This window comes from Cebus imitator, unplaced genomic scaffold (genome assembly GCF_001604975.1).
Source record: "Cebus imitator isolate Cc_AM_T3 unplaced genomic scaffold, Cebus_imitator-1.0 Scaffold267, whole genome shotgun sequence".
NCBI classification, from domain to species: domain Eukaryota; kingdom Metazoa; phylum Chordata; class Mammalia; order Primates; family Cebidae; genus Cebus; species Cebus imitator.
Window position 1 is genome coordinate 1,601,251 of NW_016107582.1, and position 6,337 is coordinate 1,607,587.

At 40.1% G+C, this 6,337-nt stretch overlaps 1 pseudogene; it reads left to right on the forward strand.

Moving 5' to 3' along the window:
* Positions 1-2,863: 2,863 nt before the first annotated feature.
* LOC108284035 lies at positions 2,864-4,355 on the forward strand (annotated as a pseudogene).
* Positions 4,356-6,337: the final 1,982 nt, after the last annotated feature.

Sequence of the window (6,337 nt, forward strand, 5' to 3'; positions counted from 1 at the left end):
TTCCACACATAATTTCACCACAGACTGACCATGAAGCAATATTATTCCTGTCACAATAGTGACTATGCCCAAAGGTCTTCGGCTGTCAACTGTAAAGCACCTAGAAGATACTTGGAATTTCTGCAGTGGTTTCCTGGGTAATTCCTTTCTGTCCTCTCAGGGATGTTCCTGAACCCCAGGTTAATAATGTAGCATTAGAAAGAAAGATTCCTTTGTCAGAGATATGACCAAAAAGTGGGATTAATTTTGGATGGAGTTAAAACAAAGGAGATGAGCCATTTACTGGGTACTTTTTCTTTTATAATCTAAATTTTCGGTTATAAAATTATATGGCACAAATTTGTCTTCTTCCTTCTGGGTTAATACATTTGTAGACTTTGCTTTAGCTTTAATACTCCCAACAAGACCTATAAACCCATTTCAATCTCAAATAAATGTGTGGATGATTTTTAGCTTTTTCCTAAAGTATATAGCCTGTGATTACTTATCAGAATATTTTCGGTAGTGACAATTTGAATTTTTAATTTATTAAGATGATAATATGAGACATAGTACAACCTGTACATTTCAAATGAGGATGATTTTAGCGACATAAGATTGACAAAGAAAGAGAAACTAATGAGTGTAGATTCGAAATTTGATTTAAATGTAATTATTAGTAGCTTCAGAGAACAAGGGAGGAAACTATGAAATTTGCTGAAATATAAAATAACTTTAAATTTAAATCAATCTTTTTTCCTAATAAGAAGATACAAAAATAGTTTTGTGAGTTTTTTTGTTTGTTTTTGCCAACTAGAATATATCATATTTCAGGAATATTGAAGAAATAGTCAAAAAATAATTTATGAATTTATTTACACATACATGTTTATAATTTCATGTTATCTAATATTATAGAATGTTTCCCAACTGATGTGCTTTTCCCACTCATATACATTGAACAGACTTAATCAAACTCTTCACAGGCACCTGCAGCATCAGTATTGTTGTCACCATTGGAGCCACATTTTAAATCATCATCACAATTTTCTGGAAAATACCTTCTTCACTTTCATCTAAATTGCCTAAGGTTAAGTATTTGCTAAATCCATGCAGAAGCTCTAACTGGAAACTTCATTCTAAATCATAAGTACCTATTTGTGTAAGAGTAAGACAGTTTTTGTTTGTTTGCTTTGAGAAGGGGTCTCACTCTATGACCCAAGCTGGAGTGCAGGGGAGTGATTTCAGCTCACTGCAACCTCCACCTCCTGGGCTCAATTGATCCTCCTGCCTTATGTGTGTGGAAATTATGTGTGGAAAACCTTGGACTTCCAAAGAATTAAGAAATTAAAAACAACAGCAACATCCTGAGTAGGTGGGACTGCAAGTGTGCACCACCACTTCTGGCTTTTTTTTTTTATTTTTAAGTAGAGACAGGATTTCGCCATGTTGCCCAGACGGGTCTCGAACTTCTGAGCTCAAGTAACCATCCCACTTCAGTGGGATTACAGGGGCAAGCCACTGAGCCCGGCTAGTTACTTTTATTCATACTATACATAATATTTATGATCTTCACCAAATAACCACTTAATAGAATGCATAATAATATGGGCAGATAGTTTAAACAATGAGATAGTGCTATAGAATTTTTAAAAACAAATGAATAAACAAGGAAACAAAAACCAGCAGCCTTCTGACCCATCCTTTCTCACCCCTGATTCAGATCTCTTGTGACACCCACTTTCAAGTTCATTCCTTTCTCTCTCTCTCTCTCTCTTCGTATTTGCCTTCCTAATTCTTAATGGATTATACTGATATTTCTTGATTTTTTAAAAAAGTTTTATATTGTATCTATTGACTTCCTACTTTGAAGGATAAGGATTTAATCTCTCTTATACATCTGTCTCTGCAAAACACACATACATATATATACACTTTCTCATCTTTTCAATGTAGTTGTATCACTGTTTGTGGTTTTATCAATATTCAGTATTTATCTTATTATGATTATGGTAATATTGTTCACAAATTAGCCACTTTGTGTACTATGGTAGCATTTTTATTCATGTACGATTTTTTTTCTTTTTTTCTTTTTTTGAGATGGAGTGCAGTGGTGCAATCTTGGCTCACTGCAACCTCTGCCTCCCGGGTTCAAGTGATTCTCCTGCCTCAGCCTCCAGAGTAGGTGAGATTACAGGTGCCTGCCACAAATTCCGGCTATTTTTTCTTTTTTCTTTTTCTTTCTTTTTTTTTAATTTTTGGATTTTTAGTAGAAACAGGGTTTTGCCAAGTGGCCAGGCTGGTCTCCAACTCTGACCTCAGGTGATCTACCTGCCTTGGCCTCCCAAAGTGCTGGGATTATAGGCTTGAGCCACTGTGACCGCCCTCATGAGTAATTTTTTGGCTTGTTTTTCCTGGCATTAATGATCACCTTATTTGTTCAGTCTTCTAGGTACCTATTACTAACTAATTCTCAAACACTCAAAACTGTAAGCCTTTGTTTAACATGTCTAATGTCTAAACACATCAGGTAATCCATGAGTTATATTTTTTATGAGGAGAAATCCCTCCTGAATGTCTTTGTCTTCCTGGTTTCTCCCTATGCCAGCTGTACAGTGTCATGCTGGACACTCTTAGCCTCTTCCTCTCCCTTATCATCATCATCCTCATCAAAATTGTCTTTTCTTCTTTCCTCTGACAGATCTTTCTTCTTGTTTCCACATCATTTTTTTTTCTCACTAGCTTCACAATAAAGAAAGGATGAGGGGTAAATTTTTGAAACCTTACAGTATGAAAATGTCATATTTCACCAAAAAGCTGCTTCTCTGCTCCTTCTGGAATCTCTGCTTGATTCAGCCAGGTTGCCTCCCCTCCTGCCTCCACCATGTCCATCAGGGTGACCCAGAAGTCCTACAAGGTATCCACCTGTGGCCCCTGGGCCTTCAGCAGCCACTTCTATACAAATGGGCCTGGTGCCTGCATCAGCTTCTCGAGCTTCTCCTGAGTGGGCAGCAGCAGCTTCCAGGGTGGCCTGGGCACAGGCTATGGTGGGGCCAGCAGCATGGAAGGCATCACCCCCGTCATGGTCAACCAGAGCCTACTGAGCCCTCTTAACCTGGAGTTAGACCCCAACATCCAGGCCGTGCACAGCCAGGAGAAGGAGTAGATCAAGACCCTCAACAACAAGTTTCCCTCCTTCATAGACAAGGTGCGGTTCCTGGAGCAGCAGAACAACATGCTAGAGATCAAGTGGAGCCTCCTGCTGCAGCAGAAGATGGCTTGCAGCAACATGTAAAACATGTCAGAGAGCTACATCAACAACTTTAGGTGGCAGCTGGAGACTCTGGGCCAGGAGAAGCTGAAGCTGGAGGCGGATTTTGGCAACATGCAGGGGCTAGCGAAGGACTTCAGGAACAAGTATGAGGATGAGATCCATAAACGTAAGGAGATGGAGAATGAATTTGTTCTCATCAAGAAGGATGTGGATGAGGCTTACATGAACAAGGTAGAGCTGGAGTCTCACATGGAAGGGCTGGAACAAGATCAACTTCCTCAGGCAGCTGTATGAAGAGGCTATCTGGAAGCTGCAGTCCTAGATCTTGGACATGTCTGTGGTGCTGTCCATGGACAACAGCCACTCCCTGGACATGGACAACCTCATCACTGAGGTCAAGGTGCAGTACAAGGAGATCGCCAACCGCAACTGGCTGAGGCTGAGAGAGTGCACCAGATCAAGTATGAGGAGCTGCAGATGCTGGCTGGGAAGCGTGGAGATGACCTGCGCTGTACCAAGGCTGAAATCTCCGAGATGAACCGGAACATCAGCCAGCTCCAGGCTGAGACTGAGGGCCTCAAAGGCCAGAGGGCTTCCCTGGAGGCTGCCACTGCAGATGCTGAGCAGCATAGGGAGCTGGCTGTTAAGGAGGCCAACTCCAAGCTGTCCAAGCTGAGGCCATCCTGCAACAGGCCAAGCAAGACATGGTGTGGTAGCTGTGGGAGTACCAGGAGCTGGTGAACATCAAGCTGGCCCTGGACATCAAGATCGCCACCTACAGGAAGCTGATGGAGGGACAGAGGAGCTGGCTGGAGTCTGGGATGCAGAGCAGGAGTATCCACAAGAAGACCATCAGTGGCTATGCAGGTGGTCTGAGCTCGTCCTGTGGGGGCCGCACAAGCCCCAGCCTTAGCTACAGCATGGGCTCCATCTTTGTCTCTGGTGTGGGCTTCAGCTCCTTCAGCTGCACCAGCTCTACCGGGGCCATGGTTATGAAGATGCTGGAGACCCATGATGGGAAGCTGGTGTCCAAGTCCTCTGACGTCCTGCCCAAGTGAACAGCTGCGGCAGCCCCTCCCAGCCTCCCCCTCCTGCAGCTGCCCCAGAGCCCAGAGGGAGGCAGGGTAGCACAGTGAACAGGGGACCCACCTGAGTCTCAGCCCTAGGCTTCAATCCACCCATGGAGGAGTTTACTGCCTGGGGACCCTTGTGCCCATGCCTCCAGCTACAAAACAATTCAATTGCTTGTTTTTTCTTTTGTCCAAAATAAAACCTCAGCTAGCTCTGCCAACTGTAAAAAAAAAAAAAAAAAAAAAAAAAGTCACATTTCATTTCTCATGTTGATGGAGTTTAGCTAGGTACAGAATTATAGGTGGAAATAATTATAGTTTAAAATGCATTGCATTGCTTCATTATCTTCTAGTGTTGCTACTGAGAAGTCTGAGGTTATTGTGATACTGCATTATTTCTATCTAACTTGTGTTTTCTCCTTGAAAACTTTTAAGGTTTTCTCTTTATCTTTGATATTCTGATATTTTATCTTGTCATATCTGGGTGTGAGGATCTTTTCTCACATTTTGTTGGGCATAGTGTAAAAAAAGGCATGGTACATCTTTTCAATCAGGAAATTCAAGTTCATTCATCAACTCTGGGAATTTGTTTTAAATTATTTCTTTGATAATTCTTTTCCACCATTTGATCTCATCCCTTTTTAAATCTCCTACTAGACACACGTTGGAACTTCTAGCTAATTAAAATAAATATATGGCAGAACATTTCTTCTGGGACAATGAAAAGGTATGGAATTGGAGATGGTAGTTGTACAACATTGTGAATGCACTAAATGCCATTGAATTGTGTGATGTGAATTTCACTCCCATTAAAAAATTATTCTCGCCATTTTTTTTATCTCTTTGGCTTTTTTGTTCTACTTTCTGGGATAAGATATAAATATTTATCCCCTGTGACTGAGGTGAGAGGTTTTCTTGAGTTTGAAGCTGAGCGGCCCACAGTTAAACATAATGGACCAGCCTTTCAGGGTGTCAATCAACCTCTGTTAGTGTTCTTAAATGCATTTTCTGTTTTATTTCCTTTAAGAACTACTTTTCATTTTGTTCTCCTGCTTAGGCTTATTATGCTGTCACACTTTTCACCAACATATTTACTCATTTTCTTTTACTCTCATATTTCTAGAATTAAATAATTGTATAGACTTATAAAAGGTGGATATGCACTTATTTGATCTTCCCCTGACACAATACAGGCCACAATTCTGAGGAAGTGACTGAACTAAAATCACTAATCTTTTATTATCTAATGAGATAGAGATGCATTAGTAGATTCATCATTCATTAGTTATAAATGATTAAGAGTTGAACTTTATTGGCCTAAGCAGTGTAAATATAGTATTAGTCACTGCCTCTGAGAAAAGGCTTTGCAAAGTAGAAGGTATTTATATTTTTTACTGTCATCATTATCATACTGTTCTATAAGACTTTGAAACCTATACAATTATTCTAGATCTTTAGACCTCTTGGGACTCATTCTTAGTCCTAATAAAACTTAAAGCAAGTTTTTTTTTTTCCTTTTTCTTTTGCTGTCTCTAAGCCAGTATCTCTAGCTCTATTAAGCCTTTAACAATCCAAATGCCTCTTAATCTAGCAGAATACCCCATACTGGGGTACTACCCTGGTTAATCATTTTCCTTTTTAAATTAAGTCAATTAACATTACCCTCAACTTATTCTTCATAAGGCAGAATACCAGTTTTATCATTTCTCTGCTTTAAAAAACTTCAGTGTTTTCCAATATATATAACATTTCAAAATACCAAAAACTGATATTTTGATAGTTTTATTTATATTTTGAAAGAGGTAAATATGACATACATTAAACTTTATGTATTTAAAGTATACAATTTAATAAGCTTTGACACATCTATAAACTCTTGAAACCATCACCACGACTAAGATATCCCCCTGGGCTGGGCGCAATGGCTCATGCCTGTAATCCCAGGATGTTGGCATACCAAATCAGGCGGATCACTTGAGGCCCAGAGTTTGAAACCAGCCTGGTCAACAAAGTG